The 22,119-nt window shown below is 41.7% G+C and overlaps 1 long non-coding RNA gene across 1 annotated transcript; it reads right to left on the reverse strand.

Moving 5' to 3' along the window:
• Positions 1-10,957: 10,957 nt before the first annotated feature.
• Positions 10,958-11,844, reverse strand: LOC311124536. The gene is made up of 2 exons (XR_014612771.1): positions 11,229-11,844; positions 10,958-11,126 (listed from the first exon to the last, which is right to left on the reverse strand). It is a non-coding gene; the product is annotated as an uncharacterized lncRNA (long non-coding RNA).
• Positions 11,845-22,119: the final 10,275 nt, after the last annotated feature.

A 22,119-nucleotide genomic window follows, 5' to 3' on the forward strand; every position in this document is an offset into this window, starting at 1 on the left:
GGGCCGGGCTGGCGACACCGTAGGCTTGGTGCGAGTAGCAGGAACAGGCCGGGCCGGGCTGGCGACGCGCACCGTAGGCTTGGTGCGAGTGGCAGGAACAGACCGGGCCGGGCTGGCGATGCGCACCGTAGGCTTGGTGCGAAGCGCAGGAACAGGCCGGGCCGGGCTGGCGACGCGCACCGTAGGCTTGGTGCGAGTAGCAGGAACAGGCCGGGCTGGCGACGCACACTTGGATGAAACCAAGATTGAACTCTTTGGCCTGAATGCCAAGCACCACGTCTGGAGGAAACCTGGCACCATCCCTACGGTGAAGCATGGTGGTGGCAGCATCATGCTGTCGGGATGTTTTTCAGCGTCAGGGACTGAGAGACTAGTCAGGATCGAGGCAAAGATGAACTGAGCAAAGTACAGAGCGAGATCCTTAATGAAAACCTGCTTGGTGCGAGGAGCAGGAACAGGCCGGGCCGGGCTGTGGAGACGGATAGGAGACCTGGAGTGAAGAGCGGCCACAACCCGTCCTGGCTGAATGCCTACCTTCACACACTCTGTGTGAGGCATCCGCACAGGACGTACAGGGCTGTGTACCCGTACTGGCATAACAGCACGTGACACTGGCGCAGGATATCCGGGACTGAGGAGAGGCACTGGAGACCACGAGCGCTGAGCCGGCACACTCCGTCCTGGCTGCATGCCCACCTTCACACGACACGTGCGGGGTGCTCGCACAGGACGTACCGGACTATGCCGGACCACTCGTGGCACAGTACGCAGCTCCGCATACCGCGGAACCTGCCCAGTCCCATGCTGCCATGCCTGAGTACGGGTAGTTGGCTCTGCTCTCCATCCAGGCTCCACCAACCTGCCTTCTGGCCCCCCAAACCCGGTGGCCTCCTCTCCAAATCTCCCAAATCGCCCTGTGGCAGCCTCCTGCTGCCCAGTCGCCCATGCCGTGTGCCCCCCCCTAAATTTTTTTCTTCCGTCCGACGCAGACACTGCTGACGCCGCTGCTCCTCTCTCGCCAGGGCCTTAATCCTAGCCCATGGCCCTTTTCCCCCGAGCATGTCCTCCCAGGACCACACTCGCCAACCTCTCCAGCTCCTTTCCTGGCGCTTCCTCCCATGTCCAGGCAGCCTGCTCCTGGACACGCTGCTTGGTCCTTGTATGGTGGGATCTTCTGTCACGATTGTCGTAGAGAGTAGACCAAGGCGCAGCGTGATGAACGAACATATTTAATCTTTATTATCTTCAGTGATAATAAGAACAACAAAACAACAAAACGAAACGTGCAGTCCTACGGTTTAACATAGCCAACAAGGAACAAACCAAAACGGAAACAAGATCCCACAAACACGAATGGAAAACAGACTGTTTAAATATGGTTCCCAATCAGAGACAACCAGCCACAGCTGACACTCATTGCCTCTGATTGAGAACCACACTGGCCAACATAGAAATACAATACAACTAGAACTCCCGACATAGAAACACAACACATAGAATGAACACACCCTGGCTCAACATATAGAGTCCCAGAGCCAGGGTGTGACAATAAAACAGAACTATTTTATTTACATAATTATTCAGACCCTTTGCTATGAGACTCGAAATTGAGCTCAGATGCAACCTGTTTCCATTTATCATCCTTGAGATGTTTCTACAACTTGATTCGAGCCAATCCTTGGTAAATTCAATTGATTGGACATGATTTAGAAAGGAACACACCTGTTTATATAAGGTCCCACAGTTGACAGTGCATGTCAGAGTAAAAACCAAGCCATGAGGTCGAAGGAGTTGTCCGTAGAGCCCCGAGACAGGATTGTGTCACGGCACAGATCTGGGCAAGGGTACCAAAAACATGTCTGCAGCATTGAAGGTCCCCAAGAACACAGTGGCCTCCATCTTTCTTAAATGGAAGAAGTTTGGAACCACCAAGACTCTTCCTAGAGCTGGCCGCCCGGCCAAACTGAGCAATTGGGGGAGAAGGGCCTTGGTCAGGGAGGTGACCAAGAACACGATGGTCACTGACAGAGCTCTAGAGTTCCTCTGGAGATAGGAGAACATTCCAGAAGGTCAACCATCTCTGCAGCACTCCAGCAATCAAGCCGTTATGGTAGAGTCGCCAGACGGAAGTCAATTGTCAGTAAAAGGCACATGACTGCCCGCTTGGAGTTTGCCAAAAGGCACCTAAAGACTCTCAGACCATGAGAAACAAGATTCTCTGGTTGGATGAAACCAAGATTGAACTCTTTGGCCTGAATGCCAAGCACCACGTCTGGAGGAAACCTGGCACCATCCCTACGGTGAAGCATGGTGGTGGCAGCATCATGCTGTCGGGATGTTTTTCAGCGTCAGGGACTGAGAGACTAGTCAGGATCGAGGCAAAGATGAACTGAGCAAAGTACAGAGAGAGATCCTTAATGAAAACCTGCTCCCGAGCGCTCAGGACCTCAGACTGGGACGAAGGTTCACCTTCCAACAGGACAACGACCCTAAGCACACAGCCAAGACAACACAGGAGTGGCTTCAGGACAAGTCTCTGAATGTCCTTGAGTAGCACAGCCAGAACCCGGACTTGAACCCGATCGAACATCTCTGGAGAAACTTGAAAATAGCTGTGCAGCAGTGCTCGCCATCCAACCTGACAGAGCTTGAGAGAATCTACAGAGAAGAATGGGAGAAACTCTCCAAATACAGATGTGCCAAGCTTGTAGTGTCATACCCAAAAAGACTCAATGCTATAATCGCTGCCAAAGGTGCTTCAACAAAGTACTGAGTAAAGGGTCTGAATCCATTTTTATTTTTTTTATAGTTTGGCAAAAATGTCTAAAAACCTGTTTTTGCTTTGTCATTATGTGGTAGTGTGTAGATTAATGAGGGCAAAAAACAATTTAATCAATTTTAGAATAAGGCTGTAACACAACAAAATATGGAAAAAGTCAAGGGGTCTGAATACTTTCCGAATGGCACTGTATATGTTGGGGTCAATGAAGGGTGGATAGGAACTTGGTGCATGGAAAGTTACTGAGGGAGACAAGGGGAAGTGCAGAATTCATGTTCCTAAGGAGGGAGGCAAAGGGCAACAGTCTAGTTTCAGTTCCTGATAAGGCAGGCCAGTTGCGGAACTAGGGAGGAGCAAGGAATCCGGCTCGAGGTCATGTCAACAGATGAAGTGAGAAGAAACCTCTGGGAGGGGGGCCAGAGGGGCCCACCACAACGACCCTCCTACTACAGTCCTATCTCACACACATACACTTTCACGCCCACGAAGGTTCTAGCATCAGGCAGGGCCATGACTACACCAGTGAGAAGAACCAATTAAGTTCCTGACTAGCATCAGAGATGTATTGGCTGTCTAGATATGTAAGGAGTTGAGTAGGAGGTTATAAATATATGTGCTTGTGTAATCATGCTTTGTCTTTGCAGCTGATTGAAACCCGTTGGATGAATGAACTTGGTTTGAGGTTTTACTACTGTAAGCTACATAATAATGTGACGTAATGTTCTTTATCTCGTAACGTATTGCACAAGTTGACTGCAGGTATTTACTTAAAAAGTAGCTACAAATATTCAAATTAATCAAGAAAAACTTCAAGAAAACAGTTTCAGCTGTATGGAAAACCCATCCAGTGGCTTTTTCCAAATTCCCTGGTATCCAGTATACCACCCAAGCCTAGTAACTACACAGACTCATTTCATAGAAGTTCTAATTACTGGCAGTTTGTCTACGTCACTTCTTTAGTCTACTCTCTGAGCACTCCAGATAGCCCAGTTAATAAAACACATGCTGGCAATACTGGTATTTGGGTATTTTATTAGGATCCCCATAAGCTGTTGCAAAAGCAGTAGCTACTCTTCCTGGGGTCCACACAAAACATGAAACATGACATAATACAGAACATTAATAGACAAGAACAGCTCAAGGACAGAACTACATAAAAACATTTTAAAAGGCACACGTAGCCTACATGTCAATACATACAAAAACGATCTAGGTCAAATAGCGGAGAGGCGTTGTGCCATGAGGTGTTGCTTTATCTGTTTTTGAAAGCAGGTTTGCTGTTTATTTGAGCAATATGAGATGGAACGGAGTTCCATGCAATAACGGCTCTATATAATAGTGTATCCTTTCTTGGATTTGGGGACTGTGAAAAGACCCCTGGTGGCATGTCTGGTGGGGTATGTGTGTGTGTCAGAGATATGTGTACAGCATGCATAGTATTTATATTAGCCCTCTGATTACAATGAAGAGCAGGACGTGCCGCTCTGTTCTGGGCCAGCTGCAGCTTAAATAGGTATTTTTATTTATTCAGTTTTATTTAAAATAAATCAGCTTTAATATTTCTGATAGATTTAACTTCCATCAATGTAATTGTCTGCATCACTTCCAATCTCCCATATATATTTTTCACATATACATATATAATATATATATATCCTTTAAAAAATACATATTTTCCTTTATTACTTTCCAACCCCACCACCCCTCCCCTAATTGGAGTAAACTAGTGAACAACAATGCTTAGGCCTCTACTTCATGCTTATACATACTATATACATTTTATGGACACAGTCAATTTCACAATAGTTCTATTTTGTTTGTTTTTACTCCTCAACCTCCGATCATTTTCATGATGTCCATCCGGTTTCTTCTGTATGCCATATCTTTCAAACTGTGCTCTTTCACAAAAGTTCTTAACCTATATCCTATATACTTTTTAACTTAACTAGGTCTTTCCTTACAGAACTCGACCACACGACTGGACAATAATCAAGATAAGACAAATCTAGAACCTGCAGAACTTGCTTTTTGGAGTGTGGTGTCAAAAAAGCAGAGCATCTATTACGGACAGAACTCTTCCCATCTTTATAACCATTGAATCTATATGTTTTGACCATGACAGTTTACAATCTAAGGTAATGCCAAGTAATTTAGTCTCCTCAACTTGTTCAACAACCACACCATTCATTACCAGATTCAGCTGAGGTCTAGAATTTAGGAAATTATTTGTACCAAATACAGTGCTCTTAGTTTTAGATGTTCAGGGCCAGTTTATTACTGGCCACCCATTCCAAAACAGACTATACTGGTGTCATCCATGCAAGTCTCAGTAGCATTAAATAACATCTACCTTCTCATTGAAACAGTTCATCATGAAACAGTTCTACTGCAACTTTTCATGCACAGTGGAAAGTTGGAACGAACCTGCTCTTACCATGAGCAACAGATTTCCCAATCTTCTCCTCCTCTTCTTCATCTTTAATGTTGACATTCAGCTCCAGTGTTTGACTGGAGTCTTCCAGCTTCACTGATGCCATCTCTTGTACCTGCGGTGCAAACTGGGCTCGACTGTCAATCAGGACCCAGTGAATGTAGGTTTGGACTCAGTGTGGAAGGAGAGAGGCAGGCTGGGTTTGTCCTCACTGTTGATGTTACAGGCCTCAGATTTAATCCTAGTCGGCCTGTAGTAATAAAGAGAAACAGACAATGTTGTGGAGAATTGTCCTTATCCTCAGTAAAAACAAGGTACTTCCAGAGTTTTTGTAGAATCAAGATATACTTTTTTACTCAAGCAATAGAGCCGAGCTGGTCTGCAGAGCAACTACTCTCCTACACTCAGTTGTCAGTTTTTATACAGTTTCATTTTTGCTCCTAGTACACACCTTTTTCTTAATCCTTCCCTGGTTAGTTTACTCCACCATTGTTTCCAATCTTAACATCTTGACTGTCCCGCCCACTTGTTTATTCTTTAATAGTGGCACAATCTGACTTCTCTTCCTTCTATTCCGTCTGTTTTTGGAAACAATGGTGGCGGGACCAAACCTTGTTATGCCACTTCATGGCTCTGTTTTAACCCTTTAAGTGGTTCTTTCTCCATAGGTGTATACTGAGCCATTTCCTGTCTTTGTTTCAACTGAGCCATTTCCTTTTGCACCATACTTAGCTTGTTATGTTTTCTATCCTTGTGAGTTAGTGGTTAACCGCGATTAACTGAAAAATCTCCAATACTTTAGGGCCTTTCCGGCCGTCTTCGTGGTTATATGTGGGGAGCATAAATTGTACCATTGTAAGCTAATAAATACTTTTCCAAGTTAGATCTCATGTATATTTATGCAATAAGGCCAGAGGAGGTGTGGTATATGGTCAATATACCACGGCTAAGGGCTGTTAGGCACGATGCAACGCCTCAGTCGCCTAATTGCTATTATAAACTGGTTACCAACATATGTAGAACAGTACACATATTGCTTTTGTCATACTTGTGGTGTAGGTCTGAATTACCACGGCTTTCAGCCAATCAGCATTCAGGGCTCTAACAACCCTGAACACCTAATGTATATTTACTACAGTAAAATAATATACTGCACCAACTACATAAATATCTGATAGGGGCCATTATCTTCTATGTGGTCTTTAAACGAACATCAGAATGGACGACGCCATTTTAACAGCTCGTAAGATTATACATTTTTACACAAAACCAATAACATGTCAAACGAACACAGAAATCTCAAATGGTTTATTTTATTAAGTTACTTTGACGAAATTATGTACATCCACTCAGACAAATCGCAAATATCTAGCTATGTGACTTGTAAAATAGTTTTTATCACGTTCTTTCACTCACTCGGTTTGACACAAAAATAACACATAATAACTTTACCAAATGGTAGAATACCTTGCGGTATTTGTTAACTAGCATGTTATGACATGTTCTTTCGATATTAGAAAGTTTAAACGTGCTATTACATACCTGTAGTAATACATTTGAAACAGACACAAAGTTGTCGTCTTGACAGCACAGGTCTGGCGCATTCTTTATTCTGAACAATGGGTCGCGCCAACCCGGAACTTCCTGTTCCCCCACTACCACAGTGCAACATCGACATCTATTGGACTGATGGACTAACTACCTCTTAATAATAATAATAATAATAAATAATAATAATAATAATTATAATAATAATATGCCATTTAGCAGACGCTTTTATCCAAAGCGACTTACAGTCATGTGTGCATAAATTTTTAGGTATGGGTGGTCCCTCTACCTCTTCTTCTTCTTATCTAGTATAATGACGTTCACGTAATGTGTATGCCTCCACCTACTGTTCGGTTAGTAAACCAGAGAAAAAATAAATGTCCATTGTGGAAAAGGGGGAAAAACTACATCACACAAAATTAAAATACATAAAAAAGTCACAGTCCAATCCAAATCACATCCCTACACAGGTTCAGGGGCCTTGGAGGGCGGAACATCTCCAGTCAGTATTCCCTGCAATCAGTGGAAACTCCTTAGAGGAGGAAGGGGAGGACCATCCCCCTCAGTGAATTTCATTTTTTTTTTTTTTATAATAGTGAAACATAAAAAAAGTTATCCTTTTCAGATACAACTATAAAAAAATATATACATTAATATTTAACCAAATAATTGATTAAAACACACTGTTTTGCAATGACAGCTAGCTTCCGTCCACCTCTGGGTACATTGACTTCAATACAAAACCTAGGAACCATGGTTCTCACCCCCTTCCATAGACTTACACAGTAATTATGACAACTTCTGCAGGACATCCTCTAACCTTTTGCAGCATGAACTGACATGTTGTCCACCAAATCAAAGGATCAGAGAATGAATCTAGTACTGAAAGCATAAGCTACAGCTAGCTAGCACTGCAGTGCATAAAATGTATTGAGTAGTTGACTCAAAGAGAGAGAAAGACAATAGTTGAACAGTTTTTAACAAATGCATTTCTTCAAAAATGAAGGAGGAGCATTTTTTTCAGTTTCACTTACTTAGCTAGCAAATGCAAATGGTTAGTTTTGCCTACTCAAATACCCGGCTCAAACAGAGGGATGCTATGTTAGGTAGCTGGCTATGACTATCTAACACTGGAACTCTTCCAAGTCAAGGTAAGCTTTTGGTTTTACTAATTTATTTCCACCGGGGCCCGCCGGTGTAACTGCTAAGAAAGAATACAACAAACTGTTTGGCTATGAAAGTGAACTGTTCACGTGTGATCAGGGTGTATTCATTCCGCCAATTTGTTGAAAAACGTTTCTTAAACGGAAGCAAACGGAATGAAACAGGGATAAACATACCTGAATTTGTCCAATAGAAACTTGTTTGCAACTGTTGGACAAATGATTACACCATAGATAAGCTAGATGCAGGCAAGATGGGTCCTCTGTAGTTCAATTGGTAGAGCATGGCGCTTGTAACGCCAGGGTAGTGGGTTCGATCCCCGGGACCACCCATATGTAAAAATGACATGCTGAGGGGGGGGGGGCACAAATAGTATTGCTTTAGAGCCCTAATAAAACAAGGTAGATTGGTCCTAGTGCTGTTGAAATGATGGTCCTACTGCTGTTGAAATGATGGTCCTAGAGCTGTTGAAATGATGGTCCTAGTACTGTTGAAATGATGGTCCTAGTGCTGTTGAAATGATGGTCCTAGTGCTGTTGAAATGTACAAAAATGTATCTGAAATGTAGCCGTACACATCAACAACCATTGTTTATATAATAACACAATTAAGATATGCACCCCATTACTAACTACAAGTGTATCTGAAATACAACCATATCTGTCGTAGGCCTACACATCATTTGTGTCTATCAACAACCATATCTGTCGTAGGGCTACACATCATTTGTGTCTATCAACAACCATATCTGTCGTAGGCCTACACATCATTTGTGTCTATCAACACACACAGATAAGCTGGACAGGATGATTACCACTAGGCTATCAGAAATTTTACAGGCTTCATAGCATGAACTTCAATAATTAGAACTATAGGCTACATTTCTGTAGAATGTGACACTAAGCAATGAGCGTAACCTACAGTAAGCCAAGCTGCCACTTCTCTCTGTGGGAGAGTTTCAGAAATGATAACTAAATCAAACTAAGTGCGTATTCTATATTCAGAGCTGAGGTTACATTTCCTACATGACAGTAGCTCATTTCAATCTGCCACAAATAAGAGTGAATGACCATTCATAGAGCAACACACACACACACACACACACACACACACACTATAGCGAGAGAGCAGGAAGGGGGTGAAAAACTAGGCTGCATTGTTTCCATAGTAACTTTTACAGTAGCCTATCACACAACGACTGTGTGTAATGCAAATTAATTATGCATTGAAGTGAAAAGCAAAGGCCTACTATACATTAAACAATGTGCCAAACAACCAGTAGGCTTACATGAGGGGAAACCAATGAATAAATCATTCCATGAGAAGTTTCAGATTCCATTCTCCTTCCTGGCTAAATTGACTTCTCAGGTCTCTCAAATGCCAGCTGGGCTTTTCGCTGATGTAACATGCTCTGTGTTCAGAGTCTGTGTTCACTGAATACGTTCTTCAGGTTGACGAACATATTTTTGGCACATTGCTGTAGATGCCCCAAAAATGTTAATCATGTTTCAGTGCCAACAGCACAGTCGGCAGTGCTGACAAAGGCCCGCCATATCTTTGAAGAACAAAGAACTTGTCAGTTGGTTGCACTGCCCAGCCATTTTCGGATATTCATGCTGATCAAAGCTTAGCAAACTACCTATATTATTCAGAGCACTGCAACCAAAACTTAACAAAGCTACTAGCTAGCCTATAATTAGCTGTTTCCCTACCCCCAACCAGACAACCCACTACAGACTAAGTCCTGCATGTGGAATAAAGAAGTGAGAGTGATTAGCTAGACAATTAACCTTGTTTCAAATAAAATAAAGGGGGGTGTTTTTAGTGTCTAAGTGTTTCAATACATTACATATGCATTGTAGAGAATACTGGTGGCTGGCAAATTGTCTTGTCCCCATGGTGGTGTAAAGGTGTAGTGACATGTTTTGAGTAGATAAATAGACATACACATGTCCTTATGTCCTCAGTCACCTAATCTAAAACCTCATTATGAAAAATTAAATTGAGAATGTAAACCTTTTAAAAGAAGCACATTGATATATTATATTTCTGTAGTTATGATTATATACCAATGTTATTTTTATGCATTAAGCATGGTAAGCACCTTTATTGCAATGTTTATAGGTAAATACATGCATATTTATAATGTGAAGACAGTTAGATTATATTTAATGTCTGTGAAATGTTAATTGATCATGTATTTATTTATTGGCTGTTGCATTATGGGTAGGGGTATTTAAACCCTGGCATTACCTTGTTTGAGAGAGGACAGGGAACGGGTTGGCATGCTGCTGGGTTTTCAGGCATGATTGAGCCTGGGTTTTTTCTTTGAGAGCACTAGTTTACTCAGTTTGAGGCCTACATAGTGTTCACGTCCGGTTTGTTATTTTGCTGGTAAATAAAAGTACAGTTCACTGACTATATCTCCACTAGCAAATAAAAGCCTCACTGGGCAAGAATAGTAAAGAACTGCTGTTGCCTCCTCAATGTTAAAATCCAACCGCGTGGGTAAATGTGACAATATGTTTTGAATGCCATGAATTACACAAAAGCATTATATTTACTGTAAAGATAACCCCCAAAACGACAATGATTCAGTAGATCAATAAAGCTATAGTACTCTAGCAGGTCACAAAGTTGCTTATGCTGACAAAACATGTTAGTGAATAGGTCAAATATAGCTTTGTGATGCTCATTTGAACTTCCTGTCTTCCTCAGCTGCAGACAAACACTAAATATTATAAAAAAATAGTTGTTTTGTATACAATTACACTTAAGAGAAGAAGAGGTTGACCATTACAAATAAATGTACTAACTTTATTCCTCATTGACATATCAATCAAGTTCAATGCAGTTATCCAAATACATTCATCATCAATGGCTAAAATAATGAATATAGTTTTAATATCACATGTAGTCGTTTCATAGCATGTGTCTAATTAAACAAAAGTATTTTTGATAAAGAGCAAATACCTACGCATGTGATGTCACGATTCTCTAAAGCAGAACCCAGAAGCAGACCAGGACAAGGTGAGTTGAATGAAGGTGAGTATTTATTTAAAGACTTAAATGTGGAAGCAGGAGAATCCAGGTGACGGAGCTGGCAGTGGAGGTGAGTTGGTGGGAGTGAATGGGCAGATCCAATTATGTCTCTGAAGCCACAGACGACCAGACAGCGGTGGAGTGAATGTTCCGGAAGAGTAACTGTAGACAGAGTAAACGAAGGTGAGTTCACAGCAAGCAGAAAGTACAAAACAACAAAACAAACTCTTAGTAACTTGAGGCTGATACGCAGGCACAACATACTGTTCATGGCTAACGATCCGGCAGGGAACGGATGTCAGGTCAGAGCTTATGAAGAGATGATGATCAGGACCAGGTGTGCAGACAGCTGATGAGATGCAGGTGCGGGCAATCGAGAGATCTCCCGCCTAGCTTCGTCGCCCGGCAACCAGACAGGGTGCGTTCAGGAACCTTCAGGAAACAGACTCCAAGACAGGAAACAGACAACTCAGGTAGAAACAGACTCAGGAAGCGGGATTCATGACATGTGAAGCTTGGTTATGTAAGATACGCTGTAAGAGCTGTCACCCCCAAACCACTGCAATGTAAGAATTTGACTGTGTTTCAAGTGTGTGCAGACGGACAGAGTATACTGAAGAACGGTGTGTAGAAGGACGACGGGGTTGCAATTGTGGTGGGGATGATGATCCTGAGTTCCTGGAGTGCCCTGTAAGGGTGAAGGAGATTGAGGTGGCAAAGGTTAGAGGTCAATCGAATCTCCTATTCGGAGGCGATTAAAATAATTGAGAAAACGAGTGATGCTAGGGAAGATATGGTAGTGGATACACCACAGCCTGTAGTAAATGTTTGCTGCCAGACAAAACATACCCTGTGGGTTAAAAATGTTTATTTGTTTTGCGTTCATTGCCACAGTTATAAATTGGACAGCACAAGTCTCAAAGATGTCTAAGAAAATGGACATGATTGTGACTGCGGCAGAAACGTTTTTGGGACTGAAGACTTGCAAGGGGTCCCTTGAGCCTGTGTAGGGATCAGATCTATCAACATTCTCTACTGCTTTGTGCTACACTCGTTAATGCACATTCACCATTCCCTAAGTGAAGTAGCCTACCCTTCTTTCCATCCGCACCACTATAGACTAACAACTGAGGCAAATTCCTTTGGATCGCACTCGACAAGTCATTGTGGATTATAGAGACTTTTCTGCCTGAACATTCACTCCCAGCTCACATCTGAACTATTTGAGTCACTAGTGTCCCTCCACTGGCTCTTACGACAGAGACCATTGAGAACCTGAACTTTCCTGAATAGACGTTGACCTTTGTTGATACCAGATAACATTACTTGAGCCACTGTCCCGTTTCTCCATTTATTTAGGTTGAAATGACAGTATCAAGCCTTATTGATTTCCCCATTATTGTTTGTTTTTGCTTTGATATGATTATACTCCTTTCCTTAGTTCTTTTGTTGCTTCATTGTGATTTAGTTTAATCATTTTTGGAGAGGTATTGCAGTTTATTATACTTGGCCCTACGGCGCAATCTGACAATCTCTGTCTTTCACTGAGTACAACACAACCCAGGAGAGGCCTGCTGCCAACACTGGATTGGATCCCTCAGAGCGTGCCTGCCGTGGGTTGACCACGGACCGTTCCTCAAGGACTTTTACATTTTTAATTTCTGGACTTGTCCAGTTGGGACTTTTAGTCATTGCTAAACAAAGAATGTGGAACACCCTTCTGTCAGTTTGGAACGTCTACATATCCTGTAACCACTCATTCATACAAACTCATACAAATGCAAGAACTGATATTCACTTATCTATGTCCCATTCTTCAATCTGGTCTTTGATATACAAAGTGTACAAAACATTAGGAACACCTTCCTAATATTGCATTGCACCCCCTTTTGCCCTCAGAACAGCCTCAATTCGTTGGGGCATGGACTCTACAAGGTGTCGAATGCGTTCCACAGGGATGCTGGCCCATGTTGACTCCAATGCTTCCCACAGTTGTATCAAGTTGGCTGGATGTCCTTTGGATGTCCTTTGGGGGGTGGACCATTCTTGATACACACAGGAAACTGTTGAGCGTCAACCCAGCAGCGGTGCAGTTCTTAACACACTCAAATCCGGAGCGCCTGGCACCTACTACCATACCCAGTTCAAAGGCGCTTAAATATTTTCTTGCCGGTTTACCCTCTGAATGGCACACATACACAACCCATGTCTCAATTGTCTCAAGGCTTAAAAATCCTTATTTAACCTGTCTCTTCCCATTCATCTACACTGATTTAAAGTGGATTTAACAGGTAACATCAATAAGGCATCATAGCATTCACCTGGTCAGTCTGTCATGGAAAGAGCAGGTGTTCCTAATGTTTTGTACATTCAGTGTATATTTTAGTCGACGCAAGTGATGTCTGATATACATTAATAAAAGTGTTATTCACCCTGGACATGAGACTTGATTTTTGACTTTTGAATCATAAGCTCTAAGTGTTGTCTGGGGACAGGCGGAAGAACAAGCGGAAGTTTTTATTGATGTCTGGGAGAGTTTTCGAGGGAGAGAACATGAGTTCTGAAGTACAGTAAACCCAACCAGGGACCCTTGATTATCTGCTATATTACACAGACAGCACGAGTGACATTGCATCAGTATACTATTACAAATGGAGCCTACTTCTCTGTGCTCTGGAGAGATGGCAGGTATTTGGTCAGAAGGCTCTGGAGGTCCTTGGAATGTTCTGTCTCTAGCACCTGGAGAGGGATGGATAGAAGTACTGAGTGTGCTTGAAAGAAAGCTAGAGAGTTAACCTGTAATAAGTATTACATTGTTGATTATTGAGGACTATAAGGGGGCCTTTAAATCAGATGCAGCAACTCAATGTGAGGAGTGTTGGGGGAGTTCTATCTTCATGTCTGTAATGTCCCCTCTTACTGGGTCAGTTCATTTTGCATGGCCCGGTGCCCCAGATTGGTGGAGATTTCACATAAGGACCAATGGAATAGTCTAAAATGTGCAAACTCCACCCACACGGGGCACCGGGCCATGTTAAACAAACTCGCCTACTCTCTCTGACCCCCAAGCCCTCACTCGTGACCTCCCATTGGCCCAGGGCCTCCTGTCTAACCCTCTAATCACAGTTTTTCTGACAGGAAGTTACTCCAGTATTAAGGTTTATGGTGCATAGGGCTTCTCCACTCCTTATGAGATAACAAACCTGCATGGATTACCAAAAGAAAACATGGCACCTGTATTTAGACAATTGTAGTCAATAGATTCTACAAGTGTCTGAACTCTATTGGAGGGAAGCGACACCACTCTTCCTCAAGAAATTCCATCCTTTGGTGTTTTGTTGATGGTGGTGGAAAATGCTGTCTCAGGAGCCGCTCCAGAATCTCCCATAAGTGTTCCATTTGGTTGAGATCTGGTGACTGTGACGGCCATGGCATATGGTTTGTATAGTTTTCATCAAACGATTCAGGCACTCATGCCCTGTGGATGGGGGCATTGTCATCATATGGGGGCCAAAAAAATTGCCTGCCCAGCATTTTGTATGCATGACCCTAAGCATGATGCGATGTTAATTGCTTAACTCAGGAACCACACCTGTGTAGAAGCACCTGCTTTCAATATACTTTGTATCCCTCATTTACTCAAGTGTTTAAATTGTTTTGCCTCTTTTTCTCCCCAATTTCTTGATGTCCAATTACGATCTTTTCTCATCCCTGCACCTCCCCAATGGGCTCGGGAGAGGCGAAGGTGGAGTCATTCGTCCTCCGAAACATGTCCTGCCAAACAGCACTTCATAACGCCCATAACCCGGAAGCCAGCCATACCAATGTGTCGGAGGAAACACTGTTCAACTGATGACTGAAGTCAGCCTGCAGGCGCCCAGCCCGCCACAAGAGCGTGATGAGCCAAGTAACGCTCCCCTGGGACAAACCCTACCCTAACCCGGATGTCGCTGGGCCAATTGTGCGCCGCCCTATGGGACTCCTGGTCACGGCTGGTTGTGACACAGCCTGGGATCGAACCCGCGTCTGTAGTTACGCGTCAAGCACTGCGATGCAGAGCCTTAGACCACTGCGCCACTCAGGAGACCCTAATTACCTGTATTTTTATCTAACATGTGTGCCTTCCTGAATAAACTCCAGAATAAACCTGAAGAACAGGGAGATTTTCCTGATGCTCGGGTCACTAAAGTTCTACATCTGTCTGGGTGTTATGTGCTTACGTCTTTAAAATATGACTAGAACATATATTGTTTATTTCTAGAAATATATCCTTAGATACATTGATGAACTCAGTTGATAGTGGGAGTTAGCTATCTAGATAGCTATTCCCCAGCAGTTTCAACCTAGCAAGCTACCTAATGGCCTTTTTATAATCTTTATAGATAATACATATATATGAAGTTTCCCCTCGCATCTAGAGCTACCTAATATAGCAAGCCAGTTGATAGTACAGTAGCTAGGATGAATGCAATGTCTGACATTAGTAGCTATATGGTTGACATTAGCTAACCTTAGATAATTGAGTGATGAAATCCGAAGAATGACATCACATCAGAAAAAGGTTTATAGCTAAACAGGAATTAATGAGTCTACCAATACAGATATCCACTGGCAAATCTTTACATAAATGATATCATCAAAAACATGTTGAAATAGCATTAGGCTGAATTATCTAGCTAGCTAGCTAGTCCCTTGCTGGGAGTCCACCATGTTGCAATGTGGCTACTGGCTAGGTACCTAACTGGTGATGTAATCATCATGTTGTATGGGTACTGCCTTCCATTTAGCCAATCAATGACATCATAAGAAAAAATACAGTAGTTGCATGATAAGAAATGGACGAGAAAAAACACAGCTCAATCAAAACCATCTAACCTATAGCGCTTTAGACACACCCACTCCTTTCCACACGCCCACTACTTTCCTTTAGACACACCCACTCCTTTCCAGACACCTACTACTTTCCTTTAGACACACCCACTCCTTTCCAGACGCCCACTACTTTCCTTTAGACACACCCACTCCTTTCCACACGCCCACTACTTTCCTTTAGACACACCCACTCCTTTCCACACGCCCACTACTTTCCTTTAGACACACCCACTCCTTTCCACACGCCCACTACTTTCCTTTAGACACACCCACTCCTTTCCAGACGCCCACTACTTTCCTTTAGACACACCCACTCCTTTCCAGACACCTACTACTTTCCTTTAGACACACCCACTCCTTTCCAGACGCCCACTACTTTCCTTTAGACACACCCACTCCTTTTCAGACGCCCACTACTTTCCTTTAGACACACCCACTCCTTTCCACACGCCCACTACTTTCCTTTAGACACACCCACTCCTTTCCAGACGCCCACTACTTTCCTTTAGACACACCCACTCCTTTCCAGACGCCCACTACTTTCCTTTAGACACACCCACTCCTTTCCAGACGCCCACTACTTTCCTTTAGACACACACATTTAGTTTGTAAATGATGTCTGAGTGTTGGAGTGTGCCCCTGGCTATCCATAAATACAATTTAAAAAATAAAATGGTGTCGTCTGGTTTACATAATATAAGGAATTTGAAACGATTTCTGCATTTACTTTTACTTTTGATAGTGAAGTATATTTTAGCAATTACATTTACTTTTGATACTTAAGTATATTTAAAACCAAATACTTTTAGACTTTTACTCAAGTAGTATTTTACTGGGTGACTTTCACTTTTACTTGAGTCATTTTCTATTAAGGTATCTTTACTTTTACTCAAGTATGACAATTGGGTGCTTTTTCTACCACTGACAATGCCACAGATATCTCAAGTTTTGAGGGCGCATGCAACTGGCATGATGACTGCAGGAATGTCCACCAGAGCTGTTGCCAGATAATTTAATGGTAATTTCTCTATCTTAAGCCGCCTCCAACTTTGTTTTAGAGAATTTGGCAGTATGCCCAACCACCCTCACAACTGCAGACCAAGTGTATGGTGGTGTGTGGGCGAGCGGTTTGCTGATGTCAATGTCGTGAACAGAGTACCCCGTGTTCATGTCAGGGTTATGGTATGGGCAGGCATAAGCTAGAGAGAAGGAACAAAATTGCATTTTCTTAATGGCAAATTTAATGCACAGAGATACCATGACAAGATCCTGAGGCACATTGTCCTGCCGACATCACGTCATGTTTCAGCATGATAATGCATGGCCCAATGTCGCAAGGATCTGTACACAATTCCAGGAAGCTGAAAATGTCCCAGTTCTTTCATGTCCTGCATACTCACAAGACATGTCAACCATTGAGCATGTTTGGGAGGGCTGGATCGACGTGTATCACAGCTTGTTCCAGTTCCCACCAATATGCAGCAACTTCGCACAACTACTGAAGAGGAATGGGACAACATTCCACAATCAACAGATTGATCAACTCTATGCAAAGTAGAAGTGTCCCGGAGGAGGAGGAGGCAGCGGCAGATACCCTGTTCTCATGTAATGGGGTAGGGCCCAGTGATGCCAACTTAGCAATTTTGTTACTAGATTTAGCAACTTTTCAGACTACCCTGGCAACTTTTTTTTTCAAACAGCACCTAGCAATAAATTTAGCTACTTTTAAAAACTTATTTGAAACTTTTAGCAACTTTTGAAAAGTGACTCAAACACTAAAATGCACACGTTTTCCCTCTAAATGACACTAAAACGATTTTATCTGTCACACACTCAGTCACAACACACATGGCTGGCTGCAAAAGTGCATTGTGAGTGACGTCAGCAGCAGGCGCTCAGCTCGTGCACAGGCAGCAGCAGGCCAGCCAAGCAGCACAACAACCTGGAGAGAGCTGGAGAGAGATGCCTAGCGCACACATCATTATTTGAGTTAAGTTGCTTGTTCAATAAGATAGCATATATACCTTGTTATTAGCTTGTACCTATAATTGTTGATCAGTTAGGTAGCATGTTAACTAACTACCAATACACTGATTGAAACTATAATTGTTCAGAATGTGTAGGTTTACTAGTTAATAAGAAAATAAATCATATATAATTGTTCAATAATGTGTAATGTGTAATTGTTCAATCATTCAATGTGTTGTGTTTAAAAATAAAAATATCTGATCATATAAAATGTTGTGTGTTTATATTACTTTTACAAATACAAATATGTGATAATAAACAAACAAATCTAAACTAACAAATGTCAAATCATATTTGTCGCTGAGACGCCAGTCAAATTGATTCACGTTATTGTGTATTCTATGTAATGATGCAGTTTTACGTTATAACGTAATGACTTCATCACGTAAAGACATCACAACGTTATTGAGCAACTTTTAGCAACAAATCGACCTGCCTCTAGCAACTTCCGCTGAAAATGAGTTGGCAACACTGGTAGGGCCGTCCCAAGGATCCCAAATTGCACTGACAATTGGACAGTAGTAGTGGGGAAACAGGAATTTCCGGCAGGCGCGCCCATCCCACGTTCTTCACAATAAAGAAAGCTCCAGAACTGTGCAGTCAAGAAGATAACCTTTGTGTCCGTTTCATTGTATTACTACAGGTATGTAATAGCACGTTTAAACTTTCTAATGTCGAAAGAACATGTCATACCATGCTAGGTAACACATCCGTTAATGTATTATCACGTTTGGTAAAGGTTTGATGTGTTATTTTTGTGTCAAACCGAGTGAGTGAAAGAACGTGTTAAAAACTATTTTACAAGTCACATAGCTAGAGATTTTGGGTTTGTCTGAGTGAATGTACATAATTATCTCATGTTAGTTTACAAATAATACATTTATTTGAGATTTCTGAGTTCGTTTGGCATATTATTGTTTTTGTGTAAAATTCCCAAGCTGATAAAATGGCGGCTACTCTCGGTCAGCGTCAACGGACTTCAGTGAGGACAGTGCGGGTGCATCAGAGACAATTTCACGGTCGCACTACTGTTTTGAAGCTGAATGTAATGATTATCAGTTTTCTACATGTGTACTAATATTCAGAAACATTCACTAGTTTCAGTCTTTATCAATAAATGTTGCTATGGTGTGAACAGGAAATACAATTGTTTTTGATTGAAGTAATACAGTGAAGACAAGGTTTAAGGAAATTAGCACACAGTGCTGTCTAAAACAATCTGTAACCTTGTACTAAATGGATTTTGAGTCATTTATGCATTTATCTACTATAGGTTAGGTATTAGCTCAAAAGTATTGTGGAGCTCCTGCACCTTAATATAAACAGTACCGGCACCAAAAACGAGTATTAGCACCTATTTCAGTCCAAGTAAAGAGCTAAATTAGATAATTGAACAAGAAAAATGTGAAAATATTTTTAGAGTATAAAGAAAGTGCCAGAACTGTCAAGACAATAACTTTTTGTGTCTGTTTCTCATTGTTACTACAGGACGACTAGAATTAAATCTGAGGCTGGTAACATCAACAGTGAGGACAAACCCAGCCTGCCTCTCTCCTTCCACACTGAGTCCAAACCTACAGTCACTGGGTCCTGATTGTGACAGTGGAGCCCAGTTTACTGCAGGATCCGGAGATGGCATCAGTGAAGCTGGAAGACTGCAGTCAAACACTGGAGCTGAATGTCAACATTAAAGATGAAGAAGAGGAGGAGAAGATTGGGAAATCTGTTTCTCATGGTAAGAGCAGGTTCATTCCAACTTCCCACTGTGCATGAAAAGTTGCAGTAGAACTGTTTCATCATGAACTGTTTCAATGAGAAGGTAGATGTTATTTCATGCTACTGAGACTTGCATGAATGACACCAGTATAGTCTGTTTTGGAATGGGTGGCCAGTAATAAACTGGCCCTGAACATCTAAAACTAAGAGCACTGTATTTGGTACAAATCATTTCCTAAGTTCTAGACCTCAGCTGAATCTGGTAATGAATGGTGTGGCTGTTGAACAAGTTGAGGAGACTAAATTACTTGGCATTACCTTAGATTGTAAACTGTCATGGTCAAAACGTATAGATTCAATGGTTGTAAAGATGGGGAGAGGCCTGTCTGTAATAGATGCTCTTCTTTTTTGACACCACACTCTAAAAAGCAAGGTCTGCAGGCTCTAGATTTGTCTTATCTTGATTATTGTCCAGTCGTGTGGTCGAGTGCTGTAGACAATTACATTGATGGAAGTTACAATCTATCTGCACTATTAAAGATGATATACCCAATTTGTAAGTCGCTCTGGATAAGAGCGTCTGCTAAATGACGTAAATGTAAATGAAAGAAGAGGAGAAGAAGATTGGGAAATCTGTTTCTCACGGTAAGAGCAGGTTCTATTTAACTAAGTTTGTTGGACATGATTTGGAAAGGCACACACCTGTCTATATACAGTGCATTCGGAAAGTATTCAGACCCCTTGACTTTTTTGACATTTTGTTACATTACAGCCTTATTGTAAAATTGATTAAATAGTTTTTCCCCCTCATCAATCTACACACAATACCCCATAATGACAAAGCAAAAACAACAACAACTGAACAATCATATTTACATAAGTATTCAGACCCTTTACTCAGTACTTTGCTTATGCACCGTTGGCAGTGATTGCAGCCAAAGTCTTAATGTGTATGACGCTACAAGCTTGGCACACCTGTATTTTCATATCGAAAATCGCATCAGATATTTCAACACCATCCAATTCCTTTTCCAGATCCAATTTAGTGTCTTCTGAAGTAGAGGGAAAATCAAGACCTGACTAGTTCAGTTCTCGGGAGATTCAGAGTTGTAAAGTGTGTTGTAGTAGGAAGCAAATGTTTGGTTTATTTCTACAGGATCCATTGATAATTGTCCTTGAAAATTATGAATTGCATTAAAGGCTGAATTTTACTTCTTAATGTGCCAGGCCAGCAATTTACCAGGTTTTTCACCTTGATCATAGAAGGACTGTTTCAGCCTAGTTAAGCTGTTTGCAGCCTTAGAGGTGGGAAGTTCTTCATACTGAGCTTTAAGACCAAATCATTCCTTGTTTACTTCTACTGAGTTATCCAAAAATGCTTCCCTCTCCAATTCTCTCATTTTCTGATTTATTAGATTTGAAACTGGTAAAACGTATAATTTGCCCCCAAATATGTGCTTTGAAAGCCTCCCATCTGGTACTCGCTGACGTTTGGTCAGTGTTCAATGTCAAATAGACATCTATATGCACTCCAACGTAATGTTAGAAGTCTGGGTCCTGTAACCATCTGGGATGCAAACGCCATCTAGAGGATCCTTTTACTAGTTTTGTATCCCTATAGAATAATGACACAGGGGAATGGTCATTCAAAACAATAGTATCATATCCACTTCCTGCTACATTGGGAAGCAATGAGCAAGAAACTAAAAAGTAGTCTACATGAGAATATGATTTAAATGTTGACGAGTAACATGAATACTCCCTTTTACTCGGGTTCTGAGTCCTCCAAGGTTCACATAGATTTAAATCCTTAATGAAATGCTATAATTTCTTTCTACTCTGCAAGTGGGAAGTGTCTAAACCAGAGGAGCAATCAAGATGAGGATCAAGAGTGCAATTAAAGTCCCCTGCCATTAGGACTTTAACAGGAATGGAGGCTATCCATAGAAATTAATTCTCAAAGAATTTGGGATTATCATCATTAGGACCATAAACATTAACCAGATTAATATGCTCATTCAAAAGAGTTCCCTGTATCTAAATGTATCTACCAGCTGTATCAGTTATAATAGTATCCACTTGAAACAGAACAGATTAGTGAATTAAAACCATAACACCATGAGAATGAGAGGAGAAACAGGATGCTACTACTTGCCCTTGTCATCTCCTGCATACTTTAAGTAGCTCATCCTTCAACAGGTGAGTTTCTTGTAGGAACACAATAGATGAATGAAGTTGTTTAAGCCTAGTAATAACCTGTTTAAGCTTGGATAGTTTACAAACTCCACAAAGTAAATTTAAGTTTTGCATTTGAAGTCATTTAACCAAAGATGTAAACATGGAATAAGCTATAGCATAACGGCATATCTAAAATCTGTTTAGTAACCACAAGGACCGCATTAATATTTTGTAGTGAGGAAAATATGTAAAGATCTGTTGGAACAAACAAACATAAATCTATCCTAACAGTAAAACACTGAACCGAGTGTCTCCCTAACCGAGACACCCAAAGCTTCCTCTCCCACCTCCCCCTAATCGT

The sequence above is a fragment of the Coregonus lavaretus genome, assembly GCF_964263955.1.
Source record: "Coregonus lavaretus genome assembly, contig: HAP1_SCAFFOLD_113, whole genome shotgun sequence".
NCBI lineage: Eukaryota > Metazoa > Chordata > Actinopteri > Salmoniformes > Salmonidae > Coregonus > Coregonus lavaretus.